The 20,219-nt window shown below is 38.4% G+C and overlaps 1 protein-coding gene and 1 long non-coding RNA gene across 6 annotated transcripts in view; one reads left to right on the forward strand and one right to left on the reverse strand.

Moving 5' to 3' along the window:
- Positions 1 to 20,219, reverse strand: part of PLCB4 (phospholipase C beta 4) — a 420,918-nt gene that overhangs the window by 360,943 nt on the left and 39,756 nt on the right. The window lies entirely within an intron of this gene.
- Positions 2,112 to 11,454, forward strand: LOC137207538 (uncharacterized). Its single transcript, XR_010935142.1, has 3 exons — positions 2,112 to 2,629; positions 3,604 to 3,743; positions 7,872 to 11,454. It is a non-coding gene; the product is annotated as an uncharacterized lncRNA (long non-coding RNA).

Here is a 20,219-nt window from a genome sequence, read left to right on the forward strand (position 1 = left end):
TCACTTTATGTATACTATTTGAAAGAACTGGGTAATTTACATAGGAAAATCTGCATATCATCTGTGTATCATCATCTATCTACCGACCTAGCTTGGTAAAAACTTAGACGAAAAGTCTGGAAGAAAACTCACCAAACTGCTAATGACGGTCACTTCTAATGAAGAGAGAGAGTGGAATTGAATAAAATATTTGCTTTTTACTCACCTATATTGTTTTATTCTAGCAAGGAGGTACTACTTTTGTGTTAAAAAAAGGAAAAGAAAGAAACAAATTTCAAGGGGAACTTTTCACATACCAAATATTGACCTTTCAAAACAGGATATAATTAAACAGTTGAAATGTCAAAAAAAAAAAAAAGATTTTCAAGAGTTTCTTAACTGTGTGATCATTTAGAATTTGTACACTCAAAGCAAAGGGCATCTTAACCATGAAAAAAATGTGAAATGTAATCCAGTTATGCCATACTAATTTTTAAAAGTAGAGTAGCTACTTTTAAAGTGCACATATTTTGAAAAGGCAAACATTGTTCAGAAACATGATAAAACAGGTAATACAGACTATACATTATTAGAGACTATAGCTTTATTGAGTCACCTATAAAGAAAAAGTACATTTAAATATTTTCAATTTCCATCTTTCTCTCTCCAAACTATCAGCTGAAACTAATTCATTGCATGCCTAATAAAGAAATACTGATTCATAACTCTTGATTAAAATTTTTTTCCCAAAATATATCATAAGGAACATGAAAATCATGTAGCCATATGCTCAAGCACACAATATTTTCACTGTTTCTTATTTTTAAATGGACACAAAATCTTCCAGAGACCAGACAGTGCATCCAGACGGGCATGACGCAGTAGAGCCTCGCTTGAACCACCACATTTATAATTCAATTCCTGCACATTTATAAACGCTGGCTTTCAAAGTGCAAGCCCAACGGTCCCTTTAACTACACTTAGATGCACAACAATTGACAGCTCATTATGACAAGTGGTCTCAAGAGTAAACTATTACAGTTAATGGTCTGTAAATGCTTTAGTCTCCAAACCTGGGCCAACATTAAAGCAAGCAAAACTGGGTCTTTCCTTAAACGTTTTTAAATGCCTGTATGATATAACATTACTCAAAATGAATCTCCCTATTTCTAATTCCTGAAATACTACAATTTAAATCAACAGTACACACCTAATTAATCTTATGGGTTTTTTTTTTAAAGAAATACACTATAATATGCCAATTTGTAAGTATCTACATCTTGAAGAGGAATAAAAATGATTTTAAAGCACTGGAACAAAAATACCTAACTATCCAGTAACAGAATATTCCTGAAATGTTATAGTCCTTCGTGATTTAAAAGTATACAACCACTACAGCTATGTTTAATACAAAATTATGTAGGAAGTAATCACAATGCAATGTTAAGAGAAAACAAACAGGATAAAAATCGTATGTCCAATATAATCCTAATTTTATAAAAAATAGATGTTATATGGGACATATAACATTAAGTTATAGTGATTTTTTTTGTGGGTGGTAGAATAATGGTGATCTTCATTTTTATGTTTTCTTGAATTTTTGAATTTATCTACAACAAGCACCATTTTTACAATTAGAAAATTTTTTTTAATAAAAATAATGTTCCTTTGTGTCTATTCCTGTTAGTATACATGAAAAATTACCACTAGAGATTAATCTGGTTAGTCTGCGAATCTGGGAGATTCAAGAATACATTTCATGTTTAATTTTATCTTCAAGGGCAAACACTGGCCCCAAAATGAAACATTTAAATAAGTAACATTTCTAATAGCCCTGGGGAAAACAAAGTGGACAGGAATGCTGCCAGTAATAATTAAAATTGAAAACTGTAATATTTTGTAACTATTCTTGTCAAGTTTTAGACCTAACAGACATAAATTCTGTGTCAGGAATAAACCTTAAATATGAACAACTTAATATAAGCAACTGGAAAAAACGGAAATAATTAGCATCATTACAAACATGACTTTTCTAAGACTGATGTCCTTTAACCTCATTGGTCAGAGCTGCCTGTTTTGGACACATTTCATTCAAAACTCTGCATTACAGTGCTGTTTCCACTGGCGACATCTTTGCCTTCCACAGGAAAACAAAACAACTCTCCAGAAAGAATTTCAGAACATTCTAGCAGCAGACTCTGTAACAGTGTGTTCAACACCAGCCGACTTGTCCTAGGAAATTATAAACAAGCCACTTCCTACACTTCCACCAGATAGTAGCTGCCCAGGCTTTGGAAACAGGCATCATGACTGGCACGATTAAAGCTAAAGGGAAGAGAACCAGCAGGAACCGTTCACGGAAATGATGAGAAACTAGGCCAAAGACCAGGGAGCAGGTGGACGGACACATGACAGCAGCCCAGAGCCCTGTGGAGAAGCCAGAAGCCGGGAGAGAATCTGATAATTGCGGGTGGTGGTTACTAAGCAAAAACAAACAAAAAAACAAAGAGCGAAGCGCATTTACGGAGGAAGGGGGGAAATGGATGAAAAGGTCCAAGCCAGGGAGTATGGAAGCTGAAGAAGCTTTGTTCACTAGTTAAAAGAATGCCAAGCGCGCAATGGATGCTTCGCAGGGAGCGGGGACAAAAAGGTAGGCTGATGCCATGCTGCCTTCTGGAAACTGACAGGCAGGGTCTCAGATGATGAGTGGATGAATCACCACAAAGAGAAAAGCTTCGAGAACTTTCAGGGAGAGAGAGAGAGAAAGAGAGAGAGAGAGAGGCAGGGGCTGCACAGGTGGGGGGCCCAGGTGTGGGGGGTGCTCCTTCTGCTTGGGGTTTGGGGGAGGCAGACAAGACGAGGCGGGGTGGAGGCATCCCCCCTCGCAGGAGCCTGGCTCTCAGTGAGGACTTTATTCCCAGGCAATGGGAAACCACGGAAGACGACAGCGGAGAGCTGTGGGATCCGTCCCCAGGAGAAGGATGAGTGATGTGAGCTTGGGATGAGGGAGGGCAGGAGAATGGGGGCAACCAGTAAGGGAGCAAACGACACTCTGCAGGTGAGAAATAACACTGATTCTGAAAATGGAGCCAAGAGGATGGAGGTGAGAGAGATTTGGGAACTGGAATGGGGAGCACCTGGCAATTACTGGCTTTGAGGAGGGATGGAAAGGCAGATGGCAAGTGGATGCTGAGAGAGAGAAAGGAAGAGCTTAGAAAAGGAGCGTGTTGAGGGAGTTCAGATGAAATGGGATTGAAACAAGATGTTCAAAGGGGGTCTTGAATCCCTCCTAAGGCCTCCCTCTTTAATCTAAGTTCTGCATTATCAATCGATAACAGAGGCTGCACACAGTAGGTCTGCTCGCTCGCATCCATCGTGCACGTCAGCCTTCACAAAAGGAGAGCATGGAGGGTGTCCTTCTTGGGGCAGTGCCCACAGCTCTGTGGCCGGGGCAAGAATAATTAGCACAGATACCAGTGGCAGACAGCCTTCCAAAGTACATTGTTGAAGGAAAGAGGAGCCGCCAGGTCATGTGTCTGCCCATCTGGCATCACCCCACTCTCAACAGTGTCTGCAAAAACACCCTGGACTTCTTAGAGGTACATCATCTGATCTCCCTAACAGGCTGTCATGTGCTGAAAGATTAAGGAACAGAATTCTTACATTGCCTAAGGCAGCAGCATGGTTTGCGTTTTAAAAATTGGTTCCGTGGCAAAGAAATCTCCTTTGGAAACATTACAAGAAGAGCTATAAAACTTACTACGGTGAGTAAACACTAGCAGATGGATGCTAGAGAATCTTTATCTTCAACTCATTATGCAGACATTAACCTTGATAAATTAATAAAGGTGAACTAATAAACTTGTGGGCTTATATACTTTAAATAGTTCCAAATCACAGAGAATGTATAGAGATAGATGTTGATGAAAGCATTTAAATAAGCTCTTTTTCTTCCTTCTTAAAACTATACAGTAAAATAGCTACTGAGTGACTAGGTTTGTTTTTTTTTTTCTCTCCTTTTTACTCTGTCAGGGAGACTAAGATAGGTTCCAAGCTATTAAACTCCCCGTGATGTACAAGTCATCATCATAATTGGGGGCACACTTTCTTTTGACCTTTACAAAACTTTCATTTCCCAAATGTGACAGATAAGGAGTGCTTTTATAGCACCAATAATGATTTTTTCCTATGGGAACTCGCCAATTATAAGCTGAAAACGAAGGAAAGACCATACTGGATACACATTTAGAATCTCAATGCGCCCAAAATATAGCTGAAATACTTAAGAATCATGCTTAGAGGACAGTTCAGGTGAGTTAAGAATCCAGCCTAGAGAAATACATGTTGAAACAGTGCAAGGGCAAAGACACACTCCCTGAGCACCTTACCATAATGCTAAGTACCCTGAAATGTGTTCAATAAAAAGTGGCAGGATGATCCACAATTACTTCTGCAACTATAAAGTCTGAATCTAAGTTTTTAAATATTAATAAAAGTTAGAGTGTGGAAATGTAATCCATGATACACTTAGCTGTTTCATCCACACACACAACCTACAAGAGCGTCAATGGAATCAAGTTCTTACCAACTCACCAGACATCAGACATCTTAAGGAACTTGTCTTATTCACCTCAGGCTCCAGTGCCTAGTATGATGCATAGCGGGTGACACAACTGAAATTGTTTGGGTACCACAATAGTGTTTCAGTAAGGGACATGTGCTTTCCTTTAACAATAAATCACCCTTTATGGAAACTTGATTTTACTTTTAATTTGACTCAGGTTTTCATTACTTACACACACTAAAGTTAAATTCATTCATTCATTCATTCATTCACTTGTTCATCCATTCAGCAAATATTTATTGATTTCTTCCTGTATGTCAGGCACTGTTCTACCCTCCACTATTCCACATAGTAGCCACCAGCTACCACATGTGGCCACATGTGGCCAGTGAGCATTGGAAATGCGGCCAGCCCAATCTGAGATGTGCTTATGTGTAAATTACGTCTTAACCCAAAAAAACAAAAAGAATGTAAAATACCTCATTGATAACTTTTATACTGATTACATGCAGAAATATATTTTAGATATACTGGGTTAAAAAAGTGTTATGAATATTAAATTGACCTTTTTCCTTTTGCTTTTTTAATATGCTACTAGAAATTTTGGTATATGATGAGAATCAAGACTTTAGACAAAGCCCTATTTCCAAGGACCTGATATTCTAGTGGAAGAAATCCATGGTAAACAAAAAAATAACTAATAAGCAATATTATGTAATTTCAGATAATGAAAAATATATGAAGAAAATAGGGCAGAGTAAGAGGAAAGAGAGTGATCAAAAAGGGATATTTTAGACAGGGTGGCCATGGAGGTCTCTGGGGAGGTGACATTTGAGCAGGAAACATGAATGAGAAGAAGAGATAGTCATACAAAGATCCGGGGAGTGTCCACGGCAGGGGGAACAGCAAGTGCAAAGGCCCTGAGGTGGAATGACGTATGAAAGTCTGAACAATAGCACCAAGACTGGTGTGGCTGGGGCACAGTGGCAACAACGGGAGAGGAGGGTAGACGGGAGCAAGGGGCCAGGATACAGAAGTCTGGTGACAAGTTTACACCCACAGAACCGTTATATTCCACATGAGTCAAGTCAAAAATTCCTTTCAGATTTTTCATGGAACTGGACAAGCTGTTTCTTTAAATTAATTCGATAAGTAAAGGGACCAAGAATAGGCAAGATTTTAACCTACCAAATACCCAGTTACTATGAAACTATAGTGAGGGATGAAATAGAGTGAGGCAAGTGAGGTAGAGCCTAAGGGTAAATGTCCCCATAAATCCTGTGACCTGGGTGCCTTGTGTGCCTCACCCTCTTCTTAGCAACATGACACTGGCTTTAGGATAGATGAAACAAAACTAACAGAGTGGAACTGAGCAGTCAAAACACGTCCAGACGTGTAAATTTCTAGAATATACAACAGTACTGTATGTGTGCATATATACACACATATATAGTTATACATATACACACTATATGTATGTGTGTATATACATGTGTGTATGTGTATAACGTATATGTGTATTTGTATGTGCATATGTATAACATGTCTGTATGTGTATACACACATCCCATACATACCCACATATGTACATGAGTCAAGAGTATAAAAATAAAAATGGAAAAGAAAAATAGCACCCTAAGGAGAGGAGTTACTTCTAGGAAGTGAGAGAAAGAGAGTGGACTGAGGGGAATTGGGCACTGATATATTCAAAATTTTTAATTCTCTTTCATAAAAGATTTGAAGCCCTATACAAACACACACACAGGTGGAACACAACATTGGAAATGCTAATTTTGTAATTTTGAGTGAGGAAGGATACAAAATTGTATATATAGTCACATTTTTAACTATAAATATGTGTGGTCCACATGGGGGATTGGAAATGCACAAAAATGATATTGGTTATTGTTAATAGGAGTTCCAAACTCCTGTTACATTACTTTACAAGTCGTATTTAATATTTAGTAAAGAAAACATACTCTGAATCAGAAAAAGACCAGATTTAGAGCTTAAAATTATAGTTAATACATAATTCAGGGTAAATTTTATCAATGCAGAACAGCAACATGTGTCTGCAAGTATTACCTAGGATGAAGGAGAGTCCAGCCAATAATTCAAATAACTGAATAAATTCACTTAATTACACTACAGTTACATATTAATTATACTGTAAGTTTTGAAATTCTTCTATTATTCATATAGCACTAGGGTATGAAGGTGTTTTTATTATTAAATAAGTTGTAATTTGGGGGGAATTATATTTGTATTATGCCTGGAAATACCAATTTACCTAATTTTTTACAAGAATGTTCACACTTCGATTTCTTTGAGAACCATCAGGCACTGTTGTGGTTTTGATTTATTACTTGAAGGTTTAAAAAATGCATGAAATAAGATTTATGGAAATTTTAAAGTAGTCCATAGACTCATTGCCTCTGCATAGGAACTAACATTTAGAATAAGGTTCACTACTCAAAATAAAAAAGGAACTAGAGCAGAAAAATACATAAAGTCCTTCATCTTTCTTCAAACGAAATAAGGTCCACATAGGATACTATTTGCAGAAGGAATGCCTCAGCAAGTATGACAGTAAGGGAGAGGCCAGTGAGGCCAGTATTGTGTGAAGTTCACAGTCAATCGGGGTGGATTTGTGGCCAAACATCAGCGACCAAAGGCTGGTGTCTCAGCTCACCTTCTCCAGGTAACCGTCCCTTGAATGTGAGGTCAATCAAGGCCATCAGAAGGAATCCAGTCCTTTCACAGCAGCGTTCTTGGACAGGAAGAAATGTCATTACTCGGGCATCTCAGAAAACTATGTTAATTCTCCCCGAGTGCCACAAAATGGTTCCAGAAAGCGGCCTTTAACTGGGGAAGCAGGCAGCCGAAACACGCAGTGAGGATTCCGGTTGACATCAGGAGAAGGCCTGTGCCACCCAAGCCTGTGAAAATCTCCACCGGCCACTGCTCTAAGCTGCTCCTCTGTGATGCACAAACAGGACTTGATACTCTTCCTCCCCTGTCTCAGCTCCTCGCCTGAAAGTCATCACTCATTCATTTCCTCGCTGAATAGGAGAGGGAGAAAGGGGAAGGCTGAGAGTCTGCAACCAACTTCAGTTTTAGTATTTACCACCTCCTTGTAGTGCAGTGAGCTCAGAATAAGTGATCGTTACCCTCCCTGACACAGTCAATACGCACCCTCACCTCTGACCCTCCAGCTGTACTGTTTCTTTCATTTTCTAACTTCCCCTTCAAATGCTACACAAGTTGGTCACTGCTTAGCTCAAAACTCAACAATCCGGTTATCCCGTGTTCCCTTCTCTGCCCCCAGCATCTGCACTACCCATCTGAACATCTTATGAAGCACAGTCATCGGTCAAGCCCAGATCATCAGAAATCTGAGCCTGCAACAGGAGTAAGCCCTCCAGATAAGGAAGACATCACATCTTGAGCAAAAGTCACATTGTGAGCTTGATTCCAGCCCTCCCCCTAGTCACCTGCCACAGGCCACACAATGCAATGCTGCTATGTCCCCTGACTCCATCTGTCTGGCATTCTATTAACAGGGACCCCCAACGACTAGAATTCCACATTAATACAACATTGATAATGACCCAGGGTCACAAAGTTGTTCAGAATCAAATGAAATTTTAATTAATTTGGTAGTACTTTAGCAGTCTGGTGTGTTAGATTATTTAGCGATTTCACAACTTGGGTTATTAGAAAACAAATAAAATTTAATATTTTAACAATTGTGGTTATTAGAAAGCAAATTATCCCCAAAGGTAATTAAAGTGTCTCTAGTAATATGTGATTTTCCCCAATACACCAATTCCCTGACTTTCCTGACCAAGATACAGCTGTTTATAAGGATATCCCACCTAGGGCATATCTGAAGAAAATAATAAAATTATACACTTTACACGGATGACAACAAGCAACCTTAGAATGGAGACTACACACCTGCCTGCACTCTGCACAGCCAGAACGTGAAGTTCCCTTTCCCAATTGCCAGTGAGGACCTCAAAGAATATTCTCCTGGAGGGTTGCCAGGGTTTTGTATTGGTATCTGAGGGAGCATTCTGGGAGGTGCCCATGAGCTAAAGCAGCAGAGAATTCCAACTCACAAACATTTCATGCATTTTAATTTTTATTACAATTTAAACTATGTAAGCACAGCCCTCAGGAAAAGGAAAACTTGATGACCAAACCTTTTTTCCCCTTTAATGACTCCATTAATTTATTCTTCCAACTACAATCAGATGGCACCTTGCATGCACACATATATATGATATTCAAGGCACACGGGACCAAGACTCTCTGTCCCCCATACTGTGCATTTCAAATCTTATAATGTCTCATTTTAGCTACTTTAGGGAGCTGGCATGAGGCTTTTCAGCAGCCCGAGTCTGCCGCAAGACCTGTCTTGGTGGGAAGGAGAAAACCTTATACTTAGCATGCTGAGAAGCTGATTTTAAAAAAAAGAGGAAATTGTTATAATTACAGTGAGAGCTTTTGCATGCAAATTCAGTTTTCCTTGGGGGAAATTTGCATACTCTACAAGGAATCCCCATGCCAAAAGTAAACGCAACGCTTTTTAGCTCCAGTCTTTAAAAGCGATGCACATGGCCAGGAATTGCATAGTCTGTGAATGTGTTCCAGGCCTGGCCCAGATATGCTGTTTATAAAAGAAAGGACTTTACAATGCAGTTTATAATATTTAAAAGGTACAACATTTATGCTGCAAGAGGTGACAGTTATCAATCAGGCTGAGACAACCAATAAAGAGTAGGACAGTGTTTCAACAGGGCTCCAAAACTTACCTAAACCCTTTTTCATAAAGATAAATACATTTTAAAGGATTCATTTCTCCTCTGATTCTTTTTTTTTAACATCTTTATTGGAGTATAGTTGCTTTACAACTGTGTGCTAGTTTCTGCTGTATAACAAAGTGAATCAGCTATACGTATACATATATCCCCATATCTCCTCCCTCATGCATCTCCCTCCCACCCTCCCAATCTCACCCCTCTAGGTGGTCACAAAACACTGAGCTGATCTCCCTGTGCTATGCCGCTGCTTCCCACTAGCTATCTATTTTACATTTGGTAGTGTATATATGTCCATGCCACTCTCTCACTTCATCCCAGCTTACACTTCCCCCTCTCCGTGTCCTCAAGCCCATTCTCTACGTCTGCGTGTTTATTCCTATCCTGGGCCCTAGGTTCTTCAGAACCGTTTTTTTTTTTTTAGATTCCATATATATGTGTTAGCATACGGTATTTGTTTTTCTCTTCCTGACTTACTTCACTCTGTATGACAGTCTCAAGGTCCATTCATTTCACTACAAATAACTCAATTTCATTTCTTTTTACGGCTGAGTAATATTCCATTGTAAATATGTGCCACATCTTCTTTATCCATTCATCTGTTGATGGACACTTAGGTTGCTTCCATGTCCTGGCTATTGTAAATAGAGCTGCAATGAACATATTGCTACACGACTTTTTTTGAATTATAGTTTTCTCAGGGTATATGCCCAGTAGTGGGACTGCTGGGTTGTATGGTAGTTCTATTTTTAGTTTTCTAAGGAACCTCCATACTGTTCTCCATAGTGGCTCTATCAATTTACATTCCCACCAACAGTGCAAGAGGGTTCCCTTTTCTCCACACCCTCTCCAGCACTTAGTGTTTGTAGATTTTTTGATGATGGCCATTCTGATCAGTGTGAGATGATATCTCATTGTAGTTTTGATTTGCATTTCTCTAATGATTAGTGATGTTGAGCATCCTTTCATGTGTTTGTTGGCAATCTGTATATCTTCTCTGGAGAAATGTCTATTTAGGTCTTCTGCCCATTTTTTGGATTGGATTGTTTGTTTTTTTGATATTGAGAGACATGAGCTGCTTGTATATTTTGGAGATTAATCCTTTGTCAGTTTGCTTCATTTGCAAATATTTTCTCCCATTCTGAGGGTTGTCCTTTCATTTTGTTTATGGTTTCCTTGGCTGTGCAAAAGCTTTCAAATTTCATTAGATCCCATTTGTTTATTTTTATTTCCATTTCTCTAGGAGGTGGGTCAAAAAGGATCTTGCTGTGATTTATGTCATAGAATGTTCTGCCTATGTTTGCCTCTAAGAGTTTTATAGTGTCTGGCCTTACATTTAGGTCTTTAAACCATTTTGAGTTTATTTTTGTATACGGTGTTAAGGAGTGTTTTAATTTCATTCTTTTATATGTAGGTGTCCAGTTTTCCCAGCACCACTTATTGAAGAGGCTGTCTTTTCTCCATTGTATATTCTTGCCTCCTTTATCAAAGATAAGGTGACCATATGTGCATGGGTTTATCTCTGGGCTTTCTATCCCATTCCATTGATCTATATTTCTGGCTTTCTGCCAGTACCATACTGTCTTGATTACTGTAGCTTTGTAGTATAGTCCGAAGTCAGTCTCCTCTGATTCTTAACACTTCCAACTACACAATAAAAAAATAGTCACAGTTGTTGTTAAATGCTAAGATTCAAGGATATTTTTGTGATAAAGGAAATAAAGAATGGGTGAAGGGGACAAATGGAAACCCATTTGTATTGATAATTTGGGCTAAACTCGAGGCAAATATGTGTCTCCCTGTAACTGCAGAAAAATATTTTAGATAATCAACCATGGAGAAAAGGTACTAGTAATACTAGTAAAGGTACTGGTGACCTTTAGAAAACATTAAATACACATTTCTGGGCTTCCCTGATGGCGCAGTGGTTGAGAGTCCACCTGCTGATGCAGGGGACACGGGTTCGTGCCCCAGTCCAGGAAGATCCCACATGCCGCGGAGCGGCTAGGCCTGTGAGCCATGGCTGCTGAGCCTGTGCGTCTGGAGCCTGTGCTCCGCAACGGGAGAGGCCTCAACAGTGAGAGACCCGCGTACAGCAAAAAAAAAAAAAAAAAAAAAAATTTCTATTTTGTAGTGGAAAAAAGACTTGGTGAAGGCAATAAACTGCTCTAAATCAAAGCAGTCATTTCTATATGGAAGAAAAGCCAATCTGGGAGAATTACCCAGAACCATCTATTCTTCCCAAAGAGGCTATTTTTACAATACAATAAATAAGACGCTATTCTTAAATGAACTGCCCCAACAGGAGAAAATGAGCCATTTGCATTAAAAGCAGCCTATTTTCATCAGGACTTCCCAAAGCAAACAAGTTAGTCTTGGCTTCGGGAACTGTGAATCCACATGCTTCAACAACAGTAGTCCAAAATTAAAATTAAAGTTTTGTTCAGAGTGGGTGGGTGGAAGGCAAAACCAAAAGGAGTATAAACACTTTATACCTCAGAACCTTTCAAGACAATCACCAAGGGCTGAAATGATCTTTCACCTGGGTTAGGCCCCAGCTTTCTACACAGAATCTTTATACATGAACATTTTGAAAAATCACAAGGAGGGAAAGCAATCTGGAGGAAAAAAATTTTTAAGTGCAAAACATTCATACTATGTTAAGTGTAAAAAGCAGGTTACAAAAACATGAAAACTCAATTTTACAAAACGAACAGAAACAAAAGGTGATGCTCAGAACCGGCTGCACGACACACCTGTGCAGTGTTAGCAGGTGCACTGTCAAGTTGGGGCTGTGCCCAGTTAGTACTTCCAGGGTTGTCCCTGCCATTCCTGCCTGGTGGAGGAGAGTCCTGAGGGGGTCCACCCTGGGGAGGGCATGTATGACAAAGCTAAGTCTAACATGATTCAACCTGGCATTTTCCAAACACCTGCGACTATGGAAAGTTTTTGTTTTTTTTTTTTTTTCCCAGAACATCTATTAACATTCTTGCCAGCTCCCCTTGGAAACAGTTTGTTAAACACAAAAGGACTTAGTACTTACTAAATACAGGTAGATCTAGAGAAAAAGACTAAAATACCAAGCATGGTGACCCATGGGTTGTGAGACTTCAGGGTATAATACTTTCCCAAATTTTCTACAACACATGTGTATTACTTTCATCGTTCAAAAAAAAAAATGCAATGTCATAGGATGATGAAAGTGCTACACTGTTCCACTTCATTTTAAACCATTCACTGATGAAAAGTACATTTGGTACTTGGAATGCCAATATACTAACTTGGAGAAAAGGAGAAAGATCAGGCAATCTGTAGATTGCCATGTGTACACCAGCTATAAAAGAACTGTGGTCCACTTAAACACCACTCTCAGGTTTCTGGTGTCCTATGAAAATAAATGAAGCAGGGAGTCCAGCCCTGGCGGGAGATGAAGGGGAACGTTTGTGCATCTAATTTCCTGTTTATTCTCTCAGATGCCAACCATTGCACTCAGCCATTGGGAGAAATTTTAAACGTGTAGCGATAATCTAAACACTGTTCTGTTTATTTCCCCTCACAAAAAATAGTGTAAATAGAAGAGAAATCATAGCTTGAGAGACATTTCTATGTATGTGTGACAGTAATGCCTATATTAGTAACAATGGAAAGACATTTACATTCCATATTTTAGAGACCCAAGTTTTGTTGAAATAAATGCTCACTGGTGTAAATAATCTTTTCAAACAAAAATACATATTTTTTCCTATCTTCAACTATAATGTTTACTGAAAAACTTTTTTAAAATACCACAATTACAAGCAAAATAGTTGAAAAGTGTACATTAGCCTTGATAGTGAACTCACTTTTTAGGCTGGGTTTCAAAATGTTCTATATATCAACACACAGCAAAAATTAGTTAAGTGCTGTTGAGTAAAATATCCATTTATTAAAAATAGAAAAGCTGCTAAGCTTCTCTGTTGAAATTTGTCCATAAACTTGAATAATGGATGCACAGAACATACAACCTGGAAACAAGAGGTAAGCCTGCCCCTCCACACCCATCACTCCTAATACCGAGGCCTACACTGGTTGAATGGCCCATTGAAGGTCACACTGATAGGGCAACATGAAGCCAGAGGACGATTTCCAGAAGACTAAAGTCTTGGAGACATAACTGAGAACTCTTTGGGCTAATTAAGACAATAACTGCATCTCAGCTCTGACAAGAACAAAGAGATAATATTTATGTGAGAAAGAACTAAGTGCCTCTATGGCTGGCACACAAATCTTTCCCTTCACTTTAACTTGTTCTGCCTGTTTTCCAAATAACTCTTGGCTAAGGCCAAAAAAATCCTCCTGTTATTTTATCTGAACCCAGCTTTCACAATTTGATAAGCACTAGAATATGTGCATTGTGTGTGTGCTGCAGTTGGGGGTGGGGCGGGTAGGGGAGTTTTCAAAATGTTTATAATCAGGAAGCAATCATTTTTGTCTGTTACCAAAAAAAAAAAAAAAAAATCATTCTATTTCCCAAACTTATACAGTCAGACCCCACATGAAGTCCCTACCAGTGAAAATGGTCAGATTTCCCCTTCCAAATAGTAACATATTTTATTGAAATATCATTTATTTACAATTAAAATTACATTTTAGAGTTTTATTTTAATATTTTATCAATATTTTCTAGAGAAAGTAACCAAAACTGTGGTCATTTTTGAATCAAATCAATGCCTAGAGAAGAAAATCTGGCACAACTACTGTCACTTTTTTAGTAGCATCATTTTATGAACTTTTATTGTATTCAGCCTCAGAGACATGAATTCACACCTCTTTCCCTGAAGGGGATCACGGCATATTGTTTTAAGTACCAGGAAAACTATTCATCTATGACAAATGTACACCTTTCAAATCTATTCAAGCTAAAGCTATTGTTAAAGGCAACTAACATTTTTCTGGTGTCATATTTCTGGAGACTCAACGAAGTTTACCAGGCAGCTGATTTCTACTCCCTATACATCATACATCTCCCACAACCAGCAGCTTTAAGCAATCCTTCTGATCCTCCTAGGTTTTCCATTTCTAACTTCTCCTGTCTTTCTTTCTTTCTCTCTCTCTCTTTCTCTCTCTCTCCCCCAATTCACTTTCTCAGCAGGCCTTCTCCCCAGGGATATTCCCTGCCAATGTGTAATCCAAGTTTGGGCAGCTGCATCTGCATTAACCAGCTTTATAATTAGTTTAAACAATCTGACAGGACATGGAAAACCTGTCTTTCAGTAATTTTAGTTTCTTTCTCTTTCTTTTTTGGCTGTGATATCCAATTTTAATGGTAGGGTATATATTTGACATTCCTGACAAAGAAATAAGAAGACACTGTTCCTTTTGAATTCTTAAAATAACAATAATTAGTATCATCATCATCATCTCCATGCTTCACAATTCACACATCAATAAGGAAATTCAAGCTGATGCTTCCTGTTGGTTGGACTTTCATCTCAGCATCCTGTTCAGTCAAGTCACCGTCTCTTCCTTGCAGCCGTCTGATTATTCCTCCCTCCTTATGACACTTGTTGGTTGGCCTCCAAGACACCCCATGCCCTTGGTGTTCCTCCTACTTCATTAACTCTCTCTTATCCCTGATCTCAATATTAATTCTTCCTGATCTCCCTGCCCTTTAAGGGTGAGAGCCCTTGGGCTTAATCCTCAGACCTCTTAGTTTTCCATACGCATTTACCTCTTTATTGACCTCACCCAGACTCACATTCGCACACTTACACACCTTCAGCCCAGACTGCTCCCTGAATTCCAGACCCTTCTATCCAACCATTTGCTAGTCATCTTCTCTTGAATGTCTAATGGGAATCTCAAACTTAACACATCCAAAGCCACCTTCTGATCTTCCCCATTCAAACCTCATGTAATGCAGTCTTCCTCATTCTAGTAAACAGCAACTCCATCCTTCCAGGAGCCCAGGTCCAAAACCTCAGAATCACCCTTACCACCTACCTGTCCCTTTCTCAGACCTACATGGAATCCATGAGCAGATCTTAGTGATTCAAAGCAGATCAAGACTCTGACCCCTTCGAACCACCTCTACCCTTCCCACCCTCATCCAAGTTAATATCATCCAGCTCTTCCCTGGTTATCACAATAACCTGGTATCTGATTTTTTCCCTTCTGGATTTGTCCCCTTATAGTCTATTCTGAATTCAGCAGTTGAAAGATTTAAGAGAATTTTACAGAGTAATTTTATAGCTGATGAACAGTTTATAGAAGTACATAAGATACATATAGATATATATTCTATACACATAGAATACATATGTAAATATATAGAAAGCAGTGTATAAATAAATAGAAATGCATTTGAGATTTTATTTTGAATATTTTTCATTTTCTTTCCCTAACTATTTATTTTTATTGTATTCTATAAGTGTTTCAGTCACAGACTGGGAAAAAAATGGTCCTTCACCAGATATATTTTTTTTTATTTTTATCATTTCAATTATTAAGATATACCCATGTTGGTTTAATTGGCACTTTGATTGCATACTTTTTCATGTGTTTGCTGGCTCCATATTCATTATCTTATGAATTACCTGTTTATATTTTTCCCCACAATTCTATAAAGATGTTCTATCTTATTGATAAAATCATAATAACTGTTTGTACATTAGAGATATCAGCCCTTTGTTGATCACATGCTATGCAAATATTTCCCCAGAACATTGTCTCCACAACAAGTTTAGATGGTTTTCCACGAACTAAAATAAAAAAAAGACTTAAAATGTGGTATGTAGTTTCATTTTCTTTATCCTTTCCTTCATGGTTTCTACTTAGAGATACCTTTCCTACCACAAGATTGTAAAAGTAATCATCCATATATTTTGCTCATACATTTATAGCTTACCTTGTTCCATGTATTATTTTTGTCCCCTAGAATTATTTTTGCATGAATTGTTTGATAGGGATTCTGCTTTATTTTTCCAGATGACTAGGCAGGTGTCCCAACACCTTTTATTGAATAATTCATCTTTTTCCTTCCAATCAGAAATACCAACCTTATGACATACTAAATTACCATATATACTAATCCAAAAATAGACTCTCTGTATTTTATTCATTGAAGTATTCTTTTACCAATACCACTGTTCAATCATCACTGACATAGTATTCTTTAATATTTGAGATGGCAAGTACCCCTGATAAATATTTCTCATAATTTTGGAAGTATTTTATAGGTTCATTCTTCCAGAAGAACTTCAGAATTTTTTAAGCAAGTTCCCCAGTTTTGATAAGGATGGTATTGTGTAGTTTAACTGAACAAAAGTGAAAAGTATGCATTATTGTAGTGAATCTTACTTTACAAGAACAAAGTATCTCTCTCCACTTATTTGAAACTTATTTTATATCCTACAATTGAGTTCTATAGCTTTCCTCACTTAGTTACTACACATTTCTAAGTAAGTTACTTCCAACATTGTACAGCTGGATTGTTACTGTAAATGGAATCTCTTTTTAACAATATTTTCTAACATTCATGTTGGTGGTTAAGTCATCAATCTATTTTTACTTATTTACTTTATACCCAACCAGCAACCTTAGTCAACAACCAGAGTGCTTCTAATAGGTTTTCAAGTGAGTCTAAACATACTCTGTTAATTCTAGTCACACTTTCAAGTCATTCATTAAAAAAAAAATCAGGCACTTATTACATGTATCTCAAGGTATCATTGTAATTGAATATTAATATTGTATAAAAAATATGGACCCCTCCAAGGGACATAAAATCTACTGGAGATTATAAAACACATATATATGCATATATTATTGTCTAAGAAACTGGGAGGTCTTTAAATGGGATACAGTTAAAATGCACTATGGGAGACTACAGAAGGCTACATTACAGAAGGATGGAGAGTTTAAGGAAATCTTCATGAGAGGCTAGCATTTATTTTAAACACAGAATGTCAAGATGTGAAAAGATCAGAGGGATAATATTCTAGAAAGAGAAAAAAATACATATGATCAAAGGCAAAAGAAGAAATAGCCCCAAATTTGGCCAGAGCACAGGGTATGCTAAAAAGAGATTAGAGTAACTTGCTTCTTGTTCGGTAGAAAATGGGGAGCTACTGGATAAATACAGCTATGCTTTTAGGAAGATGAATCTGGGGCAGGATGCAAACATGGGCAATTTGGGGGAGAGAAGCACTGAGACAGAGTATACTGGTTTTAAAATACAGGTCCAAAATCCTTTGACACCCCTTCCATTGAGAGGTGGGGTCTATGTCCCCTCCCCTTAAATCTGAACTTTGTGACTGCTTGACTGATATAATCCAGTAAAAGTGACACTGGGCCAGTTCCCAGGCCCGCACCTTAAGAAACTGGCAACTTTCACATCCTATCTCTTGGGACACTAACTCTTGCAACTCAGCTACTCTTGCAACTCATAACCATGCTATGAGGAAGCCCAAGCAGTCTGTGGAGAACTCACATGGAGATAAACTCAAGTTCCTGGTCTTTAGCACCAACTTAGCAGGCATGTTAGTGAATTATCTCAGAAGTGGATCCTCTAGCACCCAGTCAAAATACTCCAGCTGATGCCACAAGGAACAGAGACAAACCCTCTCTGCTGGACCCTGCCCTAACTGCAGATTCAAGATTGCTGTTCTTTTAAGCACTTAATTTTGGGGTGGTTTGTGGCACAGCAATAGTAACAGGACAGAGACCAATTTAGAGGCTCTCACAATAGTTCAGATCAATAAGATTAAGAAACAACTTGAAAAGCAGTGTGAGAATGAGGGAATAGAGCTAGACACCAGCAATATTCAGAAGATACAATCAATAGAAGGACTGCAGCCTAAAATTACAATTAAAATCTAGCCACTTAGTTATTTCACTGAATAAGAATTAAGTAAGTAGACACTATTCTTTACTAATATTTTGGAATTGCACATTGTGGTAGATTATTTTAAAGTCAAAAGCCACTCCCTCTCCCCACCCACCCCAACACTCCCCACTGGAAGAGTATACTTTCCTGCCACATTGATATTGAGCTCAGCCATGTAACTTGCTTTATCAGTGGTATGTGAGCTGAAATGACAGTGGGTCAGGTCCAAGTAGAGGCCTGAAGAGACACTGCAAGTTTCTGCTTGGTCTTTACACTTCTGCCATCACAGAGGAGCATGTCCCATGTAAGTCTTGGAGAGATACATGCAGAGCAATCCTGAACCCAACCCACGGTCTGGAGCCCAGCCCAGGTAAGTCAAATCCCAGCCAAGCTACAGATGCACAAGCAAGAAACACTTATTGTCATACATAAGTAACAAAGTATAAATAAGTAATTGTAATAGATAAATAATTGAGTATTACTGTATGCCACTGGTTCATCACATAGAAATCACTGTGTCTGACAAATATACTTACTAATCTTTGGGAATTGTCCACTGCCACCAACTTATCAGAAATATATAAGATCATAATCCTAATTACCAACACTTAGAGATATGCCTCTCACTTAGAGAAATATATATAGATATATATACACTGATATTTTATTTTTGTTTTTGTTTTGTTTTTTTTGGCGGTACGCGGGCCTCTCACTGTTGTGGCCTCTCCCGTTGCGGAGCACAGGCTCCGGACGCGCAGGCTTAGCGGTCGTGGCTCACAGTCCCAGCTGCTCCGCGGCATGTGGGATCTTCCCGGACCGGGGCATGAACCCATGTCCCCTGCATCGGCAGGCGGACTCTCAACCACTGTGCCACCAGGGAAGTCCTATACACTGATATTTTAAACACTTCCATTTGGTTGAATTAAGAAGCAAAGCTTTCTGTAGATGGAACCAAATGAGAATTTTTAAATAAAGTATGCAATTTTTTTTTTCTAATCTTTGATTTCTTACTACAACCACCCACTCACTGGATGGGAAGGGGATTTTCTGTTACAAAGTAATAAACGTGACAAAATGGAGATACTCTAAAGACAACCTTTATGGGTTAGTATACACAGCAGTTCTCAAACTGTGGTACCCAAGGGGATCTGGGAGGTCAAAAGTATTTTCATAATGATACAAGGACATGATTTGCCTTTTTCACTCTCATTCTCTCACAAGCTGCAGTTTTCCAGGAGTCTCAGCGTGTTTTATATCTCAACAGACTGACTACAGAAATAAATAAGAGAATCCAGCTATCTTCTATTAAGCCAGAAATTAGAGATTTGCAAAAATTATTTTTTTTAAAAAAAACAGTGCCATTCTTCTCACCAAGCTTGTTTTGAAAAATATAGCAATTTTTTAATTAAAAATTGTTTTTATGTTAGCATAAAATGAGTTTATTATTAATTAAAATTAATTAATAAAGAAATATTTTTAAGTGTTCCAAAATGGGGACATTTCCTTTCTAATATAACAAATATTTATGATATAAGCCACATAAACTAAAGTTGTTCAGGACCCTGAAAAATTTTTAAGAGTATAAAGGGGCCTGAGACCAAAAATTTCAAGATACATGCTATACCATGGCCCAGAATACACACCAATATGTTAAAAAGTACAATGGAAAAGCAGACTTTAAGAAGACTTTTAGGGCTTCCCTGGTGGCGCAGTGGTTGAGAGTCCTCCTGCCGATGCAGGGGACACGGGTTCGTGCCCCAGTCTGGGAAGATCCCACATGCTGCGGAGTGGCTAGGTCCGTGAGCCATGGCCACTGAGCCTGTGCGTCCGAAGCCTGTGTTCCGCAATGGGAGAGGCCACAACAGTGAGAGGCCCACGTACCACAAAAAAAAAAAAAAAGAAGAGTTTTGGGGGCTCCTATAAGAACAAGTCTTAGACTTAAATATCATTACCTTCATAATTTAGACAGAAGTGACAGCCATGT

This window comes from Pseudorca crassidens, chromosome 15, assembly GCF_039906515.1.
Source record: "Pseudorca crassidens isolate mPseCra1 chromosome 15, mPseCra1.hap1, whole genome shotgun sequence".
NCBI lineage: Eukaryota > Metazoa > Chordata > Mammalia > Artiodactyla > Delphinidae > Pseudorca > Pseudorca crassidens.